The sequence below is a fragment of the Channa argus genome, chromosome 1, assembly GCF_033026475.1.
Source record: "Channa argus isolate prfri chromosome 1, Channa argus male v1.0, whole genome shotgun sequence".
Taxonomy (NCBI): Eukaryota; Metazoa; Chordata; class Actinopteri; order Anabantiformes; family Channidae; genus Channa; species Channa argus.
Window position 1 is genome coordinate 18,924,915 of NC_090197.1, and position 24,289 is coordinate 18,949,203.

Consider the following 24,289-nt stretch of genomic DNA (forward strand, 5'->3'; position numbering starts at 1 on the left):
ACTACAGCTGTACTTGTATGTTTACAGAAAATTTCAGTAGCATGTACAGTAGCATTACCATAGTGAACCCAGCTGAAAGCACAATCACCATCTGTTAAAGTAACATGTTTCCTGTTATTGTTTGTGTAATCCTCCCTTAAGCATATGCATTGCTGTAGCTGTAGTTGTGTGTTTGCTGATGCTTTTATGGTAAGTGTCCCAGTAATGTATCCCATCAAACAGGCATAAATGCCTTAGTAAATCTTGTCCCTCATCTTTTGATTCATAATGCAGCATTAAAAAAAAGCTTATACCTTTCTCTTGGTTTGCTACAATGTGTATAAGATTTTGTACTTTTCTCTGTCTCTGTCTTGATCATTCTTGAAAGTGAGAGTTTTCATGGAGGTTGATGTTTAAATACTGTCAGCTTGGTTTTGTGACCAAATCTTTTAAACCAATCACAGGACCGAAGTGGTATTTTCATTCACACCTGACTGTCACATCTGTAGATCCTTTAAGGAATGATGTGTTTTCATTTCTTGTAAATTTTCTTGTGAATTTTTCCTGTAATGTGCAATCCACTGCAGGTAGTGGGCCAGTTGTGATTAATCAAAATTTACTATTGCTTGGTCAACAAGGCACTTTATCCCAGTTGTTAAGAAGAATTTGGTGAAATTTGGTGTTTTTCAAATACAAAACTTTTATGCACCTTTCCACAAGGGAGTTACAGTGATCTATTACACAGAAAAGGAAGACAGGATCAGCTAATGCCCTTAGTCTTCCCACCCCCTTAACTCCTCAGAGAGGACAAGAGGAAGAGGAAGGAGGAAGAGGGAGCTCAGAGAGGGTAAGAGTGCCACGGGATGTGATTAGACTGGACCTCCCATTTATGATTTCAGTATTACAGGAACTTGGTGCCAGACATTCCCTCCATGGAAGGAATGCCTTCCTAACCAGTTCCATGTGAATGGTTTAGGAGGCAACCACAACCCTCTGGTTGGGTTGAGGGCTCAGCCTTTAAAACACACACCAATGGAGAAATATGTAGAGGATGAAGGGCAAGAGGCTGGGCTGGAAGGAGAACAAGAGAAGGAGAAAGATGATGAACAAAAGGTCAGAAAGGAGTGAAGGGTTTAACCTGTGGTCCACAAAGGAGACATATTTCCCTACACAGTGTTTGGTCAACCATGTCTCAAAACCTCCATGCATTCTAGCTGCCACGCACATAAATTAAAATGGAATAAAATTAGAGAATACAAGAGATTCAAATAAAGTTACTGATGTGGCTTCCAGTTTCATACAAAAACAGGCTGATAACTTTTCCAGGACAGCATGACTTCAGCTTTACAAAGCAAAAAGAGAGAAACAAAGCCAGGTTAGCCCCAAGCAAGAAAAGAAAGACTATTTATATGAAATGTGCTGGCTTGTCACAAATGTCAGACATATTACATATGGGTATATTTTGTTTGATGTTTCATTGTTTTGGCTGCTTATCATGCAGACATCAAATGCAGACAACATACGCAGGTATTAAATGGCGTCATAAAAGCCCCGCATTTTGTCTGTGTTTAAATGTGAGACTTTATAAATTCCACTGACAGCATTTGTGACAATTTTACAGAATTGCACTGTAATTGTAACACTAACAAGCCATTAATATGTTGTTATTCAAAATGCTTGTTATCCCACGGGAAATTGGCCTGGAAAGAGCACAAGCCCCACTCCATCTCTCTGCAGGTTATTTGCATTTTATAGTTCAAGAGTAGCACGATGTTGGATGCAAAGTGTGAACGTGTGTTTGTCCTGGAATTAATGCTGGACTGGATTATGCTGCTGGTGATTTTGGCCACATGAAACAAAATAACAGTGGTTTTGTTGTGTCCGGCAGCAGTATCTGCGCATGCTGTGCAATAAAAGGCAGTGGTTAACAGCAGGAAACGCAACTTTACATGCACTGTTAATAAAGTATGTGTCTCTTGTATTCCCCTGCTTATTTTCTGCTATTATTTCATGCATTTAGAGCCCAGTCTGTGTGTGTTTTCTGAACACCCACACACACCCAGACAACTGACAGAAGTCACAACCTTGTCTTAAGATACTGGCCATAGCTCCAAAAATAATGTTTATGTGTCTGTCTCGGTAAGGAAAAGCCATGCTTACTGCCAGCAGCTAGTCAAAGCAGGAAATCAATGGGAGAAAATGTAGATGTCCTGCACATGTTCAAGCCTAAACATCATCCACATAAACACATGGAGGTGTGTAAACAGACACAGACATGTAGAGAGAACAACCTGTAGCCCCAGGCCTGATACAGGCAGCTGTAATTGAGGAAGGTGATAATTGGTTAAGTGTTGGTGAGCTGCTCAGCTCTGTGAATGATTTGGATGTAAGGTGCAGAAAAAGACATGCAGAGGATAAAAACCATTTCCAGGTCAAAACAAATGGTGCCACTTTCTGCCTTTATTTTAACAATGAATCTGTTTGTATTTTTGCGAGGAAGAAACAAGAAGGAGCCACATTAAGTTGTTGAAGAGATGACAGATTGCACAACCTCAACTCCTCAGCTAGTAATTGCTTTGTGCCCGTCTATTATGTGGAAGAATATTTACAAAGTAGCTCCTCAACAATTTTTCGCTATGGAAATAAACCACACTTGCTGTTACCATGGTAACCATGGTAAATTCCAGGGCTACTGGGCTGCATTATAACATGTCCACATTTACCCTGTTTCTGTCCACCCTCGTCTCTCATACTTTCAACACATTTTGTGGTGCATCTGTATCTGACTCTTCATCCATTCATGCATGTTGTGCTCATTATCTAGTAGCGCCCTGATCCAAGAAGCTGGTTTTGGTCTTGTTTGCTCACTTGCCACCTCCATGGGTGGTCCTTGCTACAGTTTTTCTGCTGTGGTGTTTGTACAGTTCAGAGGTCTTTGTTTTTCTGGCTCGTCTCCCCATGCTAACCAAAGCTGGAGGCCTGCTGCCTGTTTTCCTTTACATAGCTACACATCTGCAGGCCTTCGAGGAGAAGCAGGGCAAAAAGTTGAAAAACAGACGGAGGGTGGAGAAGCAGAAAGGCAAAAGAAATGCAAACGCACCGGCTTTAAAACTGAGTTGTCACTTTCTCCCCATAGGTGGATGTATGTGAGAGTTATTGTTAGTCCTGCTCTCTGACATAAACTGTGGTTTGCTGGCAAAGGCTTGGCACACATGTTGACAGGCTCATTATTTATACTACATTTTGACAGCTTGTTTTGTATATATACAGACCGACACACTCGTATTTCCATCCTCGTGCCTCCCTGTCTTCTCAGTTTCACAGGAATAAGTCAACTTAATGAATTTTGTATGAAAAAACAAGTGTTTCCCCATAGGGTGTGTTATGGATCAAACAGTCATTCAGTCACCAGTACTTTATGGCTAATTCCCCCCACTCTGAACAAGGTCATATTGTTCCCTATTTATACTCCCAGAAAGATCAAGGCGAAAAATGATCCCTTCCGACAGTTAATATTTCTAAATGTCTCGCTGAGAGCCAATTTTCTGTTATTCAAACCGGTTTCCCAGATGCATTTATCAAGACATATTAGTCATTCAGAATTTGAAATGCATGATGAGATATCCCCAGACTGTGCATGAACTGAGCTCTGAGACAGTAAGTACAATGCAATTTCTCTGTTTCCTTGGGTTTGGAGGATGGGTGGTGGGACACGTGGAAACAGCTGTTTAGGGAGGAGGTTCCTGTGAGCATCAAGGTCGGGACACATTCACAAAGCTAGACAGGATGCCAGGTGGGACAGGGCACCAATATATTGCATGTTGATGTAAGTGTGTTTGTTTAACAGAATACTTGAGTATGTGAATGTCTTTTTTTTTACAGATAGCACAACCAGGTCTTCACAGTGGAATCGCAGTGGAGTTATTTGGGTATGAAGGGGCTGTAACACAAAACAAACAGTCCTGGAAAGTTCTTTAGGGTCAGCTAGTGGTCAAGTGAGTAGATGAGTTTGTTTAAAATGACAAAACTTAACAACAGCAAGTTTGACAGGTCCTCCAGAGGCATTTGTAGTGGGAACAGAGAAGCTACTTAGTGTGAGCATAAAGGTCAGGGAAATGATTGCTGCCACTCAGCAGGTCAAAACCCAGGATCTACAAGTGTAATACTGCTGGAAAGTGGGCTCTTCTCATGGGATATTGCAACCTGACACAAAGAAGAGCAGCATAATATGTGAAATGGTGAAATAATATGTCCTGAAAATTAAGAATAGTTTTAACTGTTCTGACATAAAACATCTGACATCTCTGCTTAAGAAAACAACCAGCATAAACATACTACTACTATTTGCCATTTTTCCTAAACCTAACCATGTTCATTTAATACCTAAACCTAACCACTTCACTGTTTTAATTCAGGGTTTTTCAATGTTTTGCCACAATAGCATTCTGTTAGGCGTTGCTTTATGCTCCTCTAAGAGATAACAGACACTTAGACAACTAGTGGGGTTGTTTTAACAAAAGCTGTGGGTCCTATGAAAGGAGGTGGACAAACAATTGTTCTCCTGTGAAACATGAAAGAGTAGGGTTGTAACGTTCTCCTAAAACAAACAAGAGATATATGATATGTCTTACACCCTAATGACATCTAGTGGCTCACACCATGGCATAGTACAAAGTTTGTCGGGAGGCAGGTTAGGTTGGAGGATTGCCCACAAAACAGAGGACTTCACACAGCAGAAACACGAGAGTTTGATGTATAGAGGGTGGATACAAATTACCTCTGTGGGCTTTAAAGTTTGAGGACTTGTTGTGGAATTATCAGATAATATTTTACATGTATTATATTATACACTGTACATAATTTAAATATATACCTATTAAGGTGATGCACTCGATTATTAATATATGTTTTTATTCATATATGCAGTAAAAGCATTGTTGAAATGATAAACTGGTCAATTGAGGGTAATTTATAGGCAACGAGTTTGGTAATCAAACAGCTCTCTGATTGAACTTTGTCATATGTGAACATTTGCAGCTCTGCATCCCACTGTGCTTATCCTGCTGCTCTTTTCAAAGCCTGGTTATTTATCATGTTTATTTGGTCTGCTGTCTCATTTCAGACAGTTTCACAATAAAAAGGATTTACAGAAATTATGAATCTAGTGACAACAAATATGCATATTCTTATATCAGATATTTAAACTGCTACCTCTTACACCAGCAGATATGGTCTAGAAATAAATTTTGTGAGCATAACAACACAAGACATACACAAAAAAATATCTAAGCTAAACATGCTTGACATCTTACCGTAATGAATGTCTGACAGTATGTGGTAATTAATGGGCATGGCACCACGGCAATCTGGTATATCAAGATAGTTAGATCATAAAGACAAAGAGTTTGTTGTGAGAGTGCTTTGGGTAACTCAGGTGTGACACTGAGATGTCTCTAAAATCACTTGCAGCCAACTCTTTATCTTTTTATTTTATCTCAAGTAATAGACCCAATTAAAACCTCAACTCAAAAGGCCTAATGTTTTCCCGTATAAACATTCATTCTTGAGGGTTAAGACACCCATGGAAAAACAGTGCCAGCACCTCATTTCTAGTTGGGGTGGAGTTTTGGATGTGGAGCTGAGATCTCTAAACTCCAGCACTTGACTTTATTTATTCTAACCTGATTGTTTGGGTTTGGGAGTTCTGTTGCTCCTGCTGCGAAGGAAATTGCTCTTTTGCCTGAGGTTGTGAAACGGAAAATGGTTTTAAAAACTATAACAAAACAAATCTAAATGTTTCTTTGTCTCTCTTTGTGTTTGTAAAAGAACGTTGTTCTCATTGCCCTGTTGGGGACTGGCTAACTGAGACGAGTCTGTCAACGAAGGGGGAAAAGAAAATAGAATTTGAATTGCTAAATAGATGGTGGGGTGGTGAGCTTAAGAGTTGAGTACAGATCTCAATTGTGTTTTTATGTTTGCGTGCAAGTGTGTTAGCCTTTACAGAAGATTGACAGGATATTGGTTAGAAAAGTAACTTAGAAAATCACATTTGCAAAGTGCCTTTGTGTTTGTATGCTGCTGAAAGAGGAATAATTAGGTGAGTTTTGGGCCTCACTAATGCCACACAATAGCCTCATAATCTGGTAAGTTGGCTTCAACTCAAAGCATCGACCCTCATTTTGGAGTCCCATCTGCTCACGCACACATCCCATAACCTTGACTTGCAGTATAGTAGATGTGTGTTAACATATGCTGATGCATAGCGATGAAAGTTCCTCAGTTTGAGATACAGCAGCCCTGTTGGACTCTGGAAACAATTACCATCCAATATTCTTCACATCTTCACATTCTTTCATTCCACCACTAGCTCAACTGATTAGAATCTCCACTGGTACACTAAGAATAACCTTAAACATGTTCACACAAACTTGACCATTTACTGTTTCTAACCATACATTAAAGTACAGTAGGTGCTCTTGCTCCATCTTTCATTACAAACCTTCATCTTTTTCTCAATGCACACACACACACACACTTCATTCCAAACTGATGATTAATGACCCTAAGTCTTCCAGCAAGGACCACCCAGGGTCAAAATAACCTGTTGTAAATACAGAAGCAGTAAAATACCATTCAGTCGCCACTCTTCTATTTACATGTGCTCGCAACCTCTTTTATGTGTGTACATGTGTGCATGCACATAGGCAAAACAGGTGGACTAGTTACCCTGGAAACTTTGAAAAATGGGCACTGCATCCATTTGTCTTGTGTGTGTGCGCACATATGTGTGTGTGTGAGATGAAAAGTGGAAGGATTTTCTCTGCTGACACCTTTCTGTCCTGCATTTCTTCTTTGCTTTCTCCTTTTCTTCCTTTCTCTTCTCCTTGATCTTCTCTTTCAACAGACGGAAGAATTACTCTGGCTGTTCTCCAATCTCTCTGGAGAGCTTTTTCCCAGGGTGGAAACACTACCATCCTTTTTCTCTTCACTGACCACCCCCCCCCCCCCCCCCCCCCCCCTTCACTCTTTTATCAGTGTCAAATGATTACCCAGGGGGAAACTGAGTACTGCAACAATATGCATCAGGTGAGCCAGTGGAAGTTCAGCCAAAAACATCCCCTCCTTTACCTGTTCCCTCCATCCATCCAATCATCCATCCATCCATCTACCCTCTCCTTCTACTCTCATGCCCTTCCATCACCCTGTCTGTACTCTAAACCCTGTGCCACTCGAGTGCCGTGGCAAAGCCCCAAGTCCATCTCAAAGGAATTTCCGTGTTAAAATTTATATCAGTTTCAGAGGCCTCAGGTTTTATCTATAGCACGTGAAAAACTGAAACTTGCCTCTCCTTCTAGCATTCACTTTTCATTCTTTCTTCTCGTCTGCCTGGAGCTTATTTAGGTCTTTCTTCTGTTTAACATCCCCACATCTACTCTTTTTTCTACTGTTTTCTTCATTTGAGTTATGCTCCTCCGCAAATTCACTTTACTTGTGCGTTATTTCTTCTTTCCCGTCCTTTCCTCCCTTGCCATCCTTTTTTCGTTCTCTTTAATGGCTCTGTGTAGGCACAGCCTGGTGAATGCCAGGCATTCCATTGTAAGGTTAGAGCAGACAAAGGTGGACCACATCACCTGAGAGAAAACAGCCTTTTGAATCATCGCCCGAGGGAAAGAGAGGCTGGTAGTGAAGAAAAAAGGGAGGATAACAGCAGAGAAGAAAGGAGAGAGATGGAAGAGAGAACCACCTGTCCTCTGCTGTCCTTGTGTGAACCTTCAACTCTGACCTGTGTTACTTGATACTGATGCCTTGTTTGAATAAAAGAGGCTTAGCTGAAGGAAAGAGCATTGGGTTTAGGTGCAAGCTTCCAATCCAGTTTTGCAAAGTGATCTATTTAGGAACATTTAACGTGTATTTCAGATTAAAATCAGATTAAACACTGTCAAAACCATATTAGCTTGTACTATTAATGCAATAACTGCCATACAATATTTCACTTAGAGAGTAGACACTTACTCAAATAAACAAGGTCATATTCAACCCCAATTGAAATCAAGTTGGCAAACAACTCCACCCTTCAACACACTCCAACCTTTCACAAAGCTCACCCACGGAAAATACAACCTCAATGCAGCCCCCCCAAAAAGTCCACCCCACCCTACACACACCACCTTTGACTACAACAGACCCCCATAGGCCAACACACAGCAGGTCTATGTTTGCTGCCGCCGGGTGTGGTGTATGGTGGAGTGTATCAGTGACGCCAACCTGCCTTTCACCGCTTATTTTGGGGCTTTTGACGAACATCAAGGGCAAAGTCTGTGCGATGTAAAAGGCTGCTGTTTGTTTTTATTCTTACTAATGGAATAGAGTGAGAGGGAAAAGTAGAGTAAAAAAGGGCAAACTCATGATGACCAGGTGTTTTTTCCCTCTTCTCGGGAATGTTTCACCTTGTAAAAGCATGGGAGTGGGAGGGGACCTGTGTACCGTGCTGAAGTGAATGGTTTGGGGTTTTTTCAAGGGGTGTGTGCTAACCAAAAGGTTATGAGTGAGAATGAATCTGTGTTGTGTGAGAGCAATACAGGGTGAGCTAAGGAGCCAGAGGCAGAATTCTTCAGTGGAACTGTAACGTACCCATGAGTGGAAGAGGTGGAGACTTTGTCATGTTTGTGTCTGAGCCTCCACCATCCAATATTTTGCCTCAATGAGCCCCAGATATTACTTCTGTGATCAACAACACACACATGGTTATGCAAAAACACACACTTAAGGGATGAATGAATGGCAGGTCTGACTACCACACAGGGCTGCTATTGATGACATCATCGCTAGGCATCTGGTTACTCCACCCTCCACGCTCAGAGAGCCTTTCACTCAAATGCACCGTAACTCTTTGACAGACATAACCCCTATTGCTTATTTTTTTTTAGATTATTCACTTTAGCCGGCTCCAGTCCCGAACAGAATACTTTTCTGTTAAATCCTATTGCACAATCAACAATCGGGCAAGTATATGACGGATCATATGAGTATATGTTTATGACTCAATTCTGTGCTTTATTCCTTCAAATCAATGTTTAATCATTTTTGCTAATCTGATGTTGATAGAATTTCCTCAAAGATATCAAAACAAACACATAGTACTGCATCTGGGTCATATCCACTTTAAGCAGTCACTCAAATTAAATATATGCCCTTTATTTAGCCTATAGTTCTCATAGCCTGGTATTGGTTTTAATGGTTGGTTGACCCTCCCTAGATGCAGTCTGGGTATATTTATTAGTCTGCATTGGCAAAAGATGAATGAGCACGATTCAGCAGGACTGCCAGCTGTTGATAACCAGCTGGAAATCATGCAATGACTAAAGCAATGATTGTGTTGATGCTGTCGAAATGAAAAACAATTTAATAGATCAGTCCAAACTGGCACAACGTGGTGATGTGTAAAAACTTAGACAAATGTCACTGAGCTTTTTTGTGATTCTTCCCTCTCTCTGTCCTCTACTTGGAATCGCAGTCTCTATCTGATCCCTAACTCAGCCAATGGCTTAGTCCCAGTGGGTCTTTCAGGAAAAGGCTAGGCCAGCTTTCCTCTGGCTTATCCAATCTCAAGCACAGAACATCTTGCTCTTCAAGGTCCACTACCAAAGTACAGGCCCAGCTAACAGTCTGCCAATTAAACACTGAATGCTAAGCCTGTACTGGTATTACTAAACCTTTTTTTCAGTTGGAAGTTACTCTGTGAATGATAAGAAACGACTGTAGCTTATCCAGTTTGTTCACTAACGTCATAAACATGATTTCTAATTGCCCATTTTGATGAGAATTTATGAGTTTTCCCTGCAAATGCATCGCTCATCTTCAGTGTAATGTCTATATGATACATTGTGTAGCAATGAATAGATAGGCTGTAGTAGTGAAATGTAAACCAATGTCATTAACTGCCGAGCTCTGATTAAACCCAAGAGGCTGCTATCATGTAATGATTATACGCAATCTGCTGCAGGTTTTGAGTGACAACACAATGCCCTTTTATCTATTACATCTGTCCAGTGTTATGTCATCTACACAGACTACTTATTGGTCCCTGGAGCTAATTGGCAAACTGCAAAGTTTTGGGTTAAACTCTGGGGTGTTTCCTGTCTGTATTTAGATGATTTGATTTGTGAGCATGTTTGAAGGTATAATTCCTTGCAAGGTTGCATTGGCAAGAAGAAAAAAACGAGGAAGGCAAAACATGGGCCAGTGAAGCCTCAGAATCCCCTTCTTCTCATTTCTATCTCTTCATTCCCTTCCGTCCTCTTCATCCTACTCCACCCCTCCTCAAGCAGCTGCCCCACCCCATCCGGCTAACTCCCCTCCTTCCTCGGCGTAGCCAGCCACAGACACTTGCTTTTTGTATGAAGGGGCTTAACCCACCAAACAATCCTGTCTGTCTTTCCCAAAATAAACCAGTGAGAGAGCGATCATCAAGTAATTTAGGGAGATTGTAGCAGCGAGGTGCACAGCCCCTGGGTTATAAGACCTGTGAGTGTGACTGCAGCTGGCTTGGACCCACAGCCTTTAGCTCAATATACATTGCCCTGCTGCCTGCCTGCCTGCCTGCCTGCCTGCCTGCCTGCCTGCCTGACCGACTGAGTCTTACTCCACTGTTACTCTCTCTCCCCCTCTGTCCTGCTCCCTCGCTCCTTCCCTCCTACTTTCCACCCTGGAGAGCGAGAACGCACAGTTTAGGAAGGTGCTCCTCAGTCCTGCGTCTGGACAGCTTGAAAACGGCACAGAGAGGACATTCCCCTCTCCTTTCATCCTTTGCCTCACTTTCACTATCTCTACCAAGAGACACATGGATGGACTTCTTGTTTTTTTGCTGAAGGCAGATATATAAAAGTTAAACAATTTGCTCCACCTGCAGTTGAAAAAAATCCTAACTGTTTTTTTGTTTTTTTTGTTTGTTTTTTTCGGCACTTTTGAGCAGCACTGGACCAATTCAGGGTTGCAGCTCTTTAACCAGGAGGACGTTACTCCTCTTTTTTGGCTGCATGTTCACTGAATATCTGATCCCATCACACCTCATGGGAGACAAGCGTGGCTAAAACAAGGAGGGAGGTAGAAGACAGACCCACCTGAAGCTCAAACCTACTGTTGCCCTTACTAAGTGCATCCCCTGCCCCTCAGCCCTGTGAGGAGAGAAAGGTAAGTCCTACCTGCCCTCTTTTTTCTTTAGGGTTTGGCAGAATCCTCCTGTCATCTCTGTACTTTTAGCACATGTGGCTGAAATTACTGTGGCCAAAAGAAACAGAAGGGATGAACAGGAAAGGAAAAGAAATTTATAAAAATATAAAACAGGCGCTGCAATATCTTAGTCATGGGACCTGCATAATTCTTCTCAGTCCTAAGCTAGTTCACAGAGTAAAAAGTTGCTGATTGTAAAGCACCAGTACAATTTGTTCACCTACCTCCAGCATATACTTATGGACAGCGTATGGAGACTGACTCTAAATTTGAAAGTTAAGGAACTTTTATTGCTGTACTTTTGAAAGGGATGTCACTCTGCTCTAAAAGTTTTGGTATAAATCATGGTCCTAGAATCTGCTTTGTGCATGTACGTTTTCAGGTGCTTGTGCCAAGACGCTGTTGATGCAGCCATACCCACTGACATCGCTGACTTCTGCTGATGATGTTAAAGTAGGCGTGGTGGGTACTGGGAGTGTGTATCGAGCTGGGGCAGTGTGGTAGTGGGAAATGCACAGTGGGTTTGGCTCTATAACAGACATGCTCCATGTGGCCATGTGGATGGATCATGTGAATGTAACAGCTTGTTGGCATGGACAGCAGCTTGTTGATAGATTTGGCAAACAAAGCATGTAATAATCTTTATATTTTGAGAGGAATGTACGACAGTTAAAGAATAGTGAAAATCGACACACTGGACTTATTTTTCTCTTCTCTTCTCTTCTCTTCTCCCTGCTGCTTCACTCTGTCCATCCACTGTGACGCCACTGGCAAGCAGCACTGCATTCCACTGTAACGACATCCCTCCATCACAACACAGAAAGCTGAGAGATAGCCAGGACTGTGAGTCCTCAGGTATCCCGCTCGACAGAATAACAGAGAAAGACAGATTTAAAGACATGTACAAAAAGGAAGGGGCAAAATGTCCAAAAATAAAGAGATCTAAAAATGCATTAATCACATTTTTCAATCACATGTGTATCAGTGCACAAAGTAGAGGTAGAGGGGGACAGAGAGAGATGGAGGAATAAAGTGCCAGTAAGAAAAAGCAAGACGAAGCAGAAAGTCTGGAAGAGACAGTGGGCTAGAGTTCTGAAATCCCAAAACATTTGGCGGCATCCCACTATTTCACTGGCTTTTTTCAAGAAAACTGGATTTGCATTTGCGTGTGTTTCAGTGTGTTGGTGCACGTGTAACTACACATGCATGCTCCTGGTTGACTGAATGTGTGTGAGAATCAAAATGTGTTACACAATCTTCATGGTGAGTGGCTGAATGGATGCACACTAAAGCCTGAACTCTTCCCCCCCCTGGCAGTGAGGCACGACAGAAGTTCTCAGGTCTGTAGTGCTGCCGGTGCACAGCAGCGTCTTTACAGCTCTCAACAGCTTTCCTGTTCAAAGTAATATTTGCTCATAAAGTTCAAGGCCTATCCAACAGATTTAGTGGTTTCTAGTTGGCTTCCCACCTTCTCTTTATTTCTATTAAAGAACCCACAGGTAAGAAAATTTATGCTTTTCTCTTCTGCTGCCAGCATCACTGGCTTTTTGCTTGGCAACGCCTCACACATAGGCCATGGCAACGTTTGGCTGTAACCACGACAACCTTATACCACTAACTGGGATTCTCTGTTTTGCATTTGATGGTGACTGGTCAGCAATTTGGTTAGTGGTGGTTACAAGCAGCTCAAGTGTGAGTGGGATGTTCATAACTGTGACAAACAGCCTCCAACCAGCTGGCCCTTCACGCCTTTGATACAATGTGCCAAATCATGACTAACTATCCACAAACAACAGTCATGCTGAGTGCACAGTGTCACACACATGCAAATTTTATGCTCTGAGCAATGCAAACATCTACAGAGATTGAAAACCCCTTCCCAACACATACACACACATTTTGCACAGATGAACACACTCACCCAGACCATTGCCAAATCTACTGCTCACATAGGCTCTTGGCTTCTTATGCCAACTGCAGTTACTTTAAAGGCCAGAATGTGTTGAACTGAGGATTTCAAAATTAACATCCGCTCGTTCAATTTTGAAAAATTAAAAAAGTTAATGGCCATTTTTTCAGTATGTAATCAGTCCTGTCTGATGTCAAGGTTAAAAGAGATAGGAGCAGCTAAAAAGAGCCTTATTTTGCTTATTCCTGGTGTGAAAAATATTCTCATCAGACAGGATGAGAGCATTTTTTTCAAAAAGCAGAAAGCATAACAAATTTAAGTGTTTAAATTACAAGGAGTTTGAACTTGTATTAGCTGTAACTGTCTGACTGTGATAACTTCAGTGTCTTTTTTTCCCTTTAACTTGTGAAATGTTGTGGCCACAAGGGGGCACAATACCTGGCCAATAACTGGCACATAGACAAACAGACATGCTAAAAACACATGGCACCTTGGAGTTTAGAGTTTAATCGTTGTTGTGTTTGTGCGTAAATATCACAGCTTTTTGAGTCACCTGAAAAACTGAATTCTGCCCCAAATTTGCCCATAACACTAACAATATTCAAGGTAGTTCTTTTTGATCATTATTAGTTACATCTGTGACTAAATAACAGGCTCAAGCTGTTACAACACATTTCAGGAACATCTGAGGTATGATGAAGTCACAGTTATGTCCGTATTGTTCTTTAAGGATGATTTTAACAATGCTTAAACCTCGACATTGTACATTGCCAATTGGTTCTTTAGTGTATAACTGTATATGCTTTTTCATATGCGTGTGTGTGTGTGTGTGTGTGTGTGTGTCTGTGTGTATGTGTGTGTGTGTTTGCACAAGAGTGGCCGAACACATGTGCCTCTATTATTCCGACTCTTATGCCGTGTTAACAGGAAATGAAGGAGAATGCCACTCATTCTCAAGGAAAGGCAAACGCCCATTTATTCCCTTACTTTCCTGGAACCCAAACACCTTCAGAACACACACACACACACACACACACACACACACACAGACACACACCCACTCACATTGTTTATGGTCCTTTTGTTTAATAGGTACATTAGCATATAGAAGACATGGAGTGAAAACAGGGCACATTTTAAAGACTTTTCCAAGCAAGTGTGTGTTTTCTTAAAGTGCGCTTGTAGTCTGTCATTACAGCCCCAAACTCAAGCACATAACGTACGTGACTCTAGTGCACACATTTTATGCACAAGGCATGCTAAGTGCTGCTCCTTTTGAATGAAGAATTGCAATGAAGGACAGTGGAAACAGAATACAGGCATTGGTCTTAATTAGAGCCTGGACCATAACATTCAAGAATAATAGGCCAGATTTCTTTTTCAACTAAAAAGGAGAGAAAAAAGAGACACAGACAGTAAAAGACTGAAACATATTTTTATGCGCAGATGCATGAAGATTTGTATCTAATCTCCCAGTACTTCCCTTTGCCTCATGTGTTTATACTGTCTAGGCTTATTTGCACATTGCCAGTAGTCATCTTGGCTTGGACATGCAGCTGATATATGTGGAAGGCAGTCAGCTATACAGCAGATAGTGAATCCGCACAAATATACAGCCCTCCAGAGTGGATGAACCAGCACATTATTAATCAGGTCCTTGTATTGAAGGACATTGTTTTGGCTCTTAGCTCTGTATGAGCCAGAGGACAGAGAGAGGAGGTGGAAGTGGAGGAGGAAGAAAACAAAAAAGTGTGTTTTTGGAGTTTTCCACTATTCTAATTTTGTTTTGAGTGAACTGAAATTTTGGCAGCTTCATTTATTAATTTCTCTTTTTCTGTGTTAGTCTCTGTTTATGTCTCCATATTTAACTGTGTTTCCCACTTTATTTCTTGTCTGGGAGCAACGGGGGGGCAGAGAAAGCCAGGGAGATCAACCGTTGGGGAGGCTGGGCAGACGCCCCTCGTTATTTTTCATCCTGCTCCAATTGATTCTGTCAGCAGCAGTTCTGTCTTAGATGGGCCTGTAAGCTTGAAGGTGTTTGACAAAATGCCCTCTACAGCTATCAAAAGGAACTTATCACAGACACAAGTATGAGACACAAGCAGGAGGAGTTGGAGAACTATCATCATTTTATTACCACTTTTTCCTCCTTTTAACATCCCCACTTGTTTTTACTGTGCTCAAATTGCCCCTGGTTCTTGCCTTCTTTCGGTCCATCCCACAGTTTTTTCCTGGTCTAGACTCCAACCCCTCTTTACTGGGCTCAAATCAAAACCCCTATGGTAAACTTCAATGCCAGACCTCGCGTTTAGTCAGTGAGGCCTGAACAAGGCGCAGAAACTAATCCACTAACAAAACAAGTATTGAGCAATGCTTCCTGGAGTCCGATCTATATTTTTCCAATGGTGTGTCGCAGCTGCTCATGTTTTCAGAAAGTCTCCAGAAGGAACAAACACAAACTAAAGCCTCAGTGTTCGTGTAGCACCATTGCTGTTCTTAGTTAATGGGATGTGAAATCTTACGTTCTTCATCCGAGGCGTAATTTTCCCTGGTTCTATTTTTTTTTTATACAAGGAAACAATAGTTACCCCGGCTGGTTTGAGGAACTGTTTGATGAAATCCAAATGATGATTGTTATAAGTTTGGCTGGCTGTGAAGAGCAAATGCTTGTATGCATGAGTGTACGGTATATGTGGTATATATGGGGTATTGTTTGGTGTGTTTACAGCGTGGACTTTGGTACCTCTCATTTATTGCCCCACAGTTCAGTGTCTGGCAAGAACTTTTGATGGGGCTTCCAAAAGCAGGACGCTGGGCCAGCTCTTAAGAGGGGTCAACTCCTCAGCATAAAACTCATATTATCCTTCTTTTTATCTTGTTACAGTCATACGTACCAAGCCAACTGTTTATTTTTATGATTTTCCTTCAGATGCAGTATGGATACATCTCTCTCTGATGGGTCAATATTGAATAAGGGATTGGAAAAAGCTCTTATGAGACCAGACTTTGTTATTGTTCAGTCTGAGCTTGATTTAGACATGTGCTTGATTTAGGTGTTTGTAATAAGAGAAAAGAGAAAGGGGTTATTGTGTTGTTATGGTCCCCTTGGAGCAGGATGATAAAAAGCATTTTACTTCTCTGAGCCAAAGTTTCTGAGTAGGAAATTGATGCTTACTAAATGACACATGTATTTTGTGATCACACACGGTGGAATTTTCCCCAAGCTTCAGTAGCAGAAAGCAACCTCATATCTACCATTTATCAGCAAGTTTCGTTCCACAAATTACCTCATCGTTAAACATGCATCAGCTAAAGGAATAGTTCGACAAATAAAGCTTTTTTGATCCACAGTAATCAGGGTCATATTATTTTTAAATCTCATATGACATTGTTCCAGAAACAGAAAGCTCGCAAATGAAAAATATTTACAGTATATGATATCATATATTTGAAGCATTATTAGATTTTTGTCCACTTGGGGGCAGCAAAATGGGGTTTAATGTGATGCAAATACACTACAGACATACTGTAATATTTCCACAGAAGTAACTGTCCACCTGTAAAATACATAAAGAAAGGCTGATTGTACCAGCAGCCATAATTACCTAAAGATGTATTACCATTTGGTGACATCTACAGACTGTAGTTATTATAATACTGCCTGTTTTACGGTAAACATTTTATCTAACCCTTACCATGTTTATATAGTGCCTAAACCTAACCAACTAACTAAATTGTTACGTTTAGATAGTTGTAATTCAGTGTCACTTTGGTGCCTGATGCAATTTCAACAGATACCTACCTACCTAAATAAGGGTACTGTTTCAGTACCAGAGTGTAGGGGCAAACAAGTTTTATGGGCATAAAGGCTGGAGGACTTGTTGGTCTACAAAGTTCATTATTTATTATTATTTCTAGCAAAAGCCTGGAAACACATTGTTTGGAACTATAATAGAAAAATCTTCTTTATTGCCCAAAGGATTCAGTACATGGGCAGGTAGTATAATATTCATTAGTGCTGAACTGTAATGTGGTCAGACTTAATCCAAGATGTGTTTTAAAAGTTAACTGAAGGATATTGGTGAATAATGTTAATATATAGCTGTGGTTCATGCTATACTGTTCAGTATCTTGACCACGACCTTTAATCCAGCCTTATTCACTATTTAGCAGCTTATTTGTTAAAAGTCCAGTCTCCCTCACTTTCTTTGCAGGTTCCATGTGAAGATTAAGACATGTTTATAAACTTATATTTTTTCAATGTTTTTAGCATTGAAATGGAGCAAAAATTGCACTTGTGCAATAAAAAACTGATTCTTAAAAATGATTAACTGTTCATTCCAATGAGAGAAAAAGGCAATGACTTAAAGATGTCCCAGGAGACGACATCTACTACCCTTATAATGGTAATGTAAATACTATTCAGCATGATGTGCAATGGAAACACACAAGGCCGTCAGTGTGTTTAAAGTCCTATTACATATAAATCACTCTGCCAGGTCTGCAGGTGCCCGCCACATGATCATGAACATCTATGAACACTCTTTCCTCCAGCCTTAAACAAACTAGCAGGGGTTACCAATCTGTGCCCAGATAAACACCTGAAATATAGTTTGGCTCCAATGTTTCTCAAAGAGCTACATTTATAAGGAATTATATCCTAAAGTGGAGTTTGGGTTTGTACTATGCATTACATAAGCCGCCTTACACATTCAGTGATGCAATTTCTGTGCACACTAAAATAGTATGTTTATTGAGCCTAATTCCACACAAAGACAGTAAGGAAAATAAATGAAACCATTACAAATTGCAGGGCCCTGGTTCCCGCAGACTTTACTTTTAAATGATCTTGGATTAGAGATTTAATCCATTCTGTACAGCCCACTGAGCAACATGTTTCATAATTCAACACTCACGGGCATTAGCATACAACACAATCAGCTTTTGTACTAATTATTTCCTGTAATCAGCAGGAAAGTAGTGAAATGAAAAAGCGACTTTGTGTTCATTCCAGGTCGATCATGAGCATTGCTCCGCTAAGTTGGTTTTATGTTGTGTGTGCATGGTCTTAACTACAGCAATCTTGTTTCTGTTTATCCCTACACTATACTGTATGTAATGCTTCCCAGAGTTAGACAGGAGAGGCAGTGCTGCTTGGCAGCATTCCCACGTGCTTAAAGAAGCTTTGAAGAAGAATTATTTTGTTTCATCCTTGCAAGACAGGAAGGGTTATTGATCTGCCTACAGAAACAATTTAGGATGGATACAAGTGGAGTACAGTTTCATTGAGAATGTTTTAGATGCTGCACACTGAAGCCTTAGATCAACAAACACAAGAATAATTGGATGACAGCCTTACTGTTTGCCTCTCCATCACACATTTCCTGTGTTTTGTCTGTCAATTTAAACTTAAGCAAGTATGAAAAGATTTTCCTTATAAAAACTGGTATTTCATTTAGGGGTGCCTCATTGAAAAATTGTTAAGCAGTTATACTTACCTTAAATATGCTAAATTGTACATTCCATGTATGATAATTTGATAGATTATTGTACGAACACAGCTGTGTTCATAAAGCATAGCAGAAGTGAAGGTTAAAGATTTACATGACCTGTTTAACAACTTGGATGTTCTGTGAATGATAGATTGCAGAAAAAGCAGACGGAAAGACCTGATGTTAACCATGCAAGCCTGTGACTGTGTGGACAGTTAATGTTACAAAAGTACAACCACTTCTGGGAGGGTATCCTTTGTCCAACCAACACGATTCTTTATTAAGGAGGGCTTTGAATCAATTGCCACTCACTTTCATGTGGTTTGCAGATGGCCACTTTCTCTCACAACTTTTCCTTCTTTGTCCTCTTTTAGCCGCCAGGAATAAGTCCTGTTGTGCAGCCTTATTGATAATTTGATCCAGAGAAGTGGTCATTTCCTAACAGTGGGCCCCGGTCTGCTCCACAAGCTGAACCGACAACCAACCCAAAGGAGCCAGAGCTGGATGGCTCCTAAAAGTGGGCAGAAACCACACAAACCCAAGTTTTCCTGACATGTGGTGAAAGTGTGATGAGTATATGGGAAACATCAGGAAGGGTTAGAAAAGAGAGAAGGTGATGGATCCATTTGGAAAAGAAGGAAAGAACAATGAAGTAGGACTAAATGAAGATAGGAGAAATTGAAGGAGCGGTTATTGTGGGGAAAAGGCAAGCCGAGGTGAACGTACAAGAAAAGATCTGAAGGTAAAAGAAGCAGAAAAGAGAAAATAAGCTTTGGTCTGATGAACATGCAGTTTGTAGCAGCCATGTGGCGTCTTTGATCTGGCTGAAAATTTAAACCAGTGTCAACAGAAAGATGCAGGGGCCATGTGTGTGCTCTCAGACACAGATCATTCCTTCATGAATTAGTCTACTTCACTTTGCCACAACCTCTTTGCTACTCCAATGTTTGTTTACCCTGTTGGGAACATGGGCTCATTTCTTAAGTTGAGCAACAAGCTCAGTAATACCCCAGAACTACAACAATCAGCTAAACCTTTTGTGTAATTAATCACTGGAGAAGGCAAAAATCGGTGTAGTTTTGAAGAATAAAATGCTTTATGTGAGTCAGATGGTGCTGCTTTAATATTCTGTAGCTTATTCAGCAGCAGCCGTTTTTCATGCAGCCCTTCAATATAGGATCCATTCACTCTACTCCAGTCACTGACTTCCATTAAAGGGCTAAGGCGTGTTCTTTATTTCTCATAGACTGGAAGGAAGAGGGAGGGATAACAGGGAGACAGAGGAAGAGTCGAGGATGCAGACATGTCCGCCAGTACATCACAGTGAGAGATTGTGTCCAGAATGATGTGTCCCTGCCATATGACAGCCTGCTGATTCAAACCTCATGTTGGGAGCAGAGAGGCAGTGAAGAGGCAGAAGAGTTAGAGGTTTGCTCACTGTGAAAGGGGTTGCTCATATTGATGGACCTTATCAGAAATCAAAGGAGAAGCACATACAGTTAATCCTGCTCGGGGAGTGGATCGGCTAGAACATTTCGTCCTCTTTAATGCTGAAAGAGTCCAGCTGAGACAATCCAGGTGTAGCTACAGTAAGTAGGGAAAGGCACAAATAGCCATCCACCCTCACATGGAAACAATGAGAAATTCAGACCCCTTTAACAGGGAGGGTGTGCACACCACTTCCAAGTCAGCACAGTACACTGTTACATTGTCCTAATGAATTAAGGGCCTTTCCCCAGTGAGCTGTATTCAGTATCCAGATTTGCTAACATATCTTTCATATCTTCTTCTGTTCCCATGGAGATTTCTGTTGATTACAGATGTTGTGCTGTTTTCTCCAGTGTTTTCTTTGTCAAAAGGTATCTCCCAGTGGGCAGAAAGTGATGATAGTCATATAGTTTTAATGCAGAAATATTTCCAGTCACAAACTTTCTTCTCTAACCATTAGGCTTCCACTGTCATTACAGGGCTGGGAAGATATTATCAAATATGGTTCAACAGTGTAAGGAATGTTTTCAATATGGCTACCATTATTAGAGGAATGTTCTAGGTGAAAATAGCAGAAAGTACTTCTTAAGTCAATTGTAACACTTGCACACACTTCGAGAGGCATATATAGGGGGACCAAAACTTCATGAAACAGAAGCTGAGCTCCGGGTTTTCTCACTGCTGCTTTCCTTTTTGATCAGTTGTGCATATCAAACAAATGGGGGATCAAAGTTTAGGAATGTACTCCATGGAGTCTGCATCGATTAATCTTCTAATCTACTCCATGTGACACTCCTCCTGCCTTCGTCCTTACCCATTATACTGCCCCATTATACTGTGTGATTATTCCAAGAGGAGGGGAAAAGAAAAGCATTAGCTGTAATGCTGCCAGGGTCCAAAATTGTCCAAATATTTCAAAGCCTTGCCAGACACAACAGCATATTCACAGTCTCAGCCTGTCTGTGGAATCCGTTCTGTCTGGCACATTTTGATTCTGTCCTCTGTTGTGTCCTTTTAGCCATTTTGACATTTCGCTAAGATACTGCCCACATGTCTTGTCTGTCCATTGTCAAGGAATGGCATGACAGCACTGTTGTTCTTGTGCATAGTTTGCAAAACACATATAAGCATCACCCTTGTTCTCATGCAGATGCAAACTTTATGAATCATTTTCATATTCTTAGCTCCGTGAGGAAGGAATCTTATCATGCATCATCTGTAACCTCAGATGAACTTCATCCTATGGCCTCACAGCATTTTCTTTCCCTATGTTCCTTCATTGGTCCATCATTCACTCTGCAGAGGGCGTCTGGTATGTGTCTGTAATCCTTTTCAGCACATTTTCTTTTCAGCAACAAGACTTCAGACAGTTACACAAAGTGTCTGGAGGGTGAGAGCATATGCACACATGCTTCGACATGCAGGCAAAGCAAGTAACGGTGACGTTTGTCAGCTGAGAAAATCATCTGATGTACAGATATTGATATTAGGACTGGCCAAAACCGGATTAGTTTCTTAAACATGTCTTAGAACAAAAATCTTTTTTATTCTGTTGATTTATGCTTTTGGAAACCTAGTTTAAACCCAGATGGAAGGGTTTTGTCTTTAGTATCAGTCTAGACTTCATTTATTTACACATCTGTGCTTGTGCGATAAGCAAATTGTAGCCATTACCTTATGAGTTTGAGAGGGCAATTGTTGTTTTGTGTTTTTCCCCATGGTGTGGAGAAAGAAGCAGAGGCAGAAAGGGAAAAAAGGCACACAAGCAAAAATGAGTGTGACCACTGTGGGAGATGTGGTGAACATCAAGAACTGGGGTGGAGGTGGAGGTCTGGGGGAGGGTTAGATGGGTGGGTGAAAGAAGTTTGGCATCGCTAATGGAAATGGGGTCTGGAGCCGGCACACTCATGCATAAACACATACATGCACACACTCAGAGGACAGACGGCAGCACCCATCATTCAAACAGCATTTTAAGGGCCATATATGTCATTCCAATAAAAACCACAGCCGTTATAATACGTTGTCCAGGGGAAACAGAGGGAGGGAAAGTTACGGCATGGGCAGGCCAGGGGTAAAGGGTTGTAGAAAGAAAATGCAGGAAAAGTAAGTCAGACAATGTTTGTTTATAAGTCTGTACTTTGAATCTTCTCATGTCATTGTGCTTCTTTTCTTTTTTGTGCAAGACGGAGTTGAGTTGTCTAGTCTGGTAAATTATTTTGTTATAGCAGAAAGGTGTGAAGAATTTACATACAGTACCTGCCAGTCTTATCTGTTCTCAGTTTACTTCTTCCCTCAACTAAATGTAAGACATTTCCCACCAGTGTAGTTCTATGGGCTTATACACTGTTATTTGTCCATATTTGTCCATAGTGCCCAAATACTGACCCAGTGGTGGTAACATTTTGCCAGGAAAGATTTAGCTGTACATTTGACCTCGTGGAGCACACGCTTGTATCCATTTACTGTATTTACCCCTGTATTTATGTGTAGCCAATCACTCCTATGCTGCTGTTGTTTGACTTAGTCACTCAGTGAGACCCCAGACTACCCTCAGATAGAAACCTCCTCTGAAAACATGGCAGAGTAGACCAACGTGTAACAGGAAAGTTGGAAGAGTTTGTCTGTCTGTCTCACAACCTTGAATCTCCATCCAAGGCTAACAACTCCATATGCAGAGTTGCATTCCGACGACTGTTATTTCGGCATTATGTCTATTTGCACTATTCTCAACTGAGGGGCTGTGAAAAGCCATCTAAACACAACTCTCACATACCACACCATCCTGGCCAGTTGGTAGCATAACCAAGTGAGTAAAAATATATGGCGCAGAGAGTGATAGCAATGTTGGATAATCACTCCTCTGTGACTTTATGGATATTTCCTAATTGTGTCTTGATTTAATGTCTCCCATTGTTATCATTTCCATCCAGCATCCAAAGCATGAACATTCTAATACCGGTTTCCCTAATCCTCTACCTTGATTTCAGAAAACAGCTTTTCTGTTTCCATGACAGTTAGGAAATCAGCTTTCTCGAAGAAGCCGACTGTAACCTTGTCACTTAAGTATGTGTAAATGCACTGAATTATATATATGCGTATATATATGTATATATATATACACACACAAACACACTCACACACCAGAAATGCACAAAAACACCTATATGTACGTATGCTGCCTCACCCATACTGATGTGCTAAAGGCTCAGACCTCAGAACATTTTTACAGACAATTTAAAAGCCTTTGATTTTAAGAACATGTACTAGCTTGTTCTCATTTACGCCCCCACTACCACAAACCTCAACCTCGACATACACCACCTCCACCTCCAATACACGTATAGTTTTCTTAAACTGCTTTCAGCATGAGGCGATGTCTCCTGTCCCCATCTAGTTTTGCATAGAGAAAAGAAACACACAAAGTGTGTTGGGGTTTTCACTCCTACCTCTTTAAACCTAAGTAAACATGCTAGCTTCCAAACCATACAAAGTCGTGCTAAAGAGACGCGTCAGATGGGGCCTGGGGTTATGCTTTTTCAGCAGTGGATATGTGATTTGAAAGGAAAGAGAAGCTTTGTGGGTAATTTACATACGCGGGAATTTAAGTCATTTTGGGGTCGTTTATGGGCTGCAATCTGCTACTCCTCTGGCTCTGAATTGAAAATCCTGTTATTTTATAATTTCCTTTGTTCAATAGTATTGGTTCACTGGATTTCTTACATTAGAGAAAAATAGAATAGAAACTTTATTGTTATTGAATGCATATACATTTAAGCCTGTATATTACTAAGAAATTTGTCTTCTGCATTTAATACATCCCCCTTCAGGGAGCAATGGGCAGCCACAGGCAGCAATCGTGGAGCTAGTGCTGACTGTCCTGCTCAAGGACACACCTGGTGTGTGGGCTGGGATTTGATCAGGGAGGCTGCCAAGGAAACAAAATGAAGGAAATATGTTAAATATGTATTTGAAATGGGAGAGAAAAGGGGTGACAGACGACGGAGACAAAGATGGAAAGATGAGCCATACAATCTGTTTCCATTGTGTAGTACATACCCTTAGAGCAAAGATGATGTTCAACTGGAAAACAATGGCAAAACTTCTCCATCTGGTTGTAGTTTGTATCCAATGCCAGTTTTAGTGGGAGTGATATGGAGACCTCCAAGGGGCTTAAAATAACAACAGCTCA

At 41.0% G+C, this 24,289-nt stretch overlaps 1 protein-coding gene across 5 annotated transcripts in view; it reads left to right on the forward strand.

The window, feature by feature from the left end:
- Nucleotides 1-10,388: 10,388 nt before the first annotated feature.
- The window catches only part of col8a2 (collagen, type VIII, alpha 2), a 44,879-nt gene continuing 30,978 nt past the window's right edge, over nt 10,389-24,289 (forward strand). The window contains exons 1-3 of one of the 5 annotated variants that reach the window (XM_067505075.1): nt 10,389-11,169; nt 11,591-11,670; nt 11,987-12,063. The gene's annotated coding sequence lies outside the window, so the exon portion shown is untranslated. Of the gene's footprint in view, nt 11,170-11,590; nt 11,671-11,986; nt 12,064-12,579; nt 12,708-24,289 lie in introns of those variants that run through there. The other 4 variants (XM_067505067.1, XM_067505083.1, XM_067505056.1 and 1 more) reach the window with 4 other exon arrangements.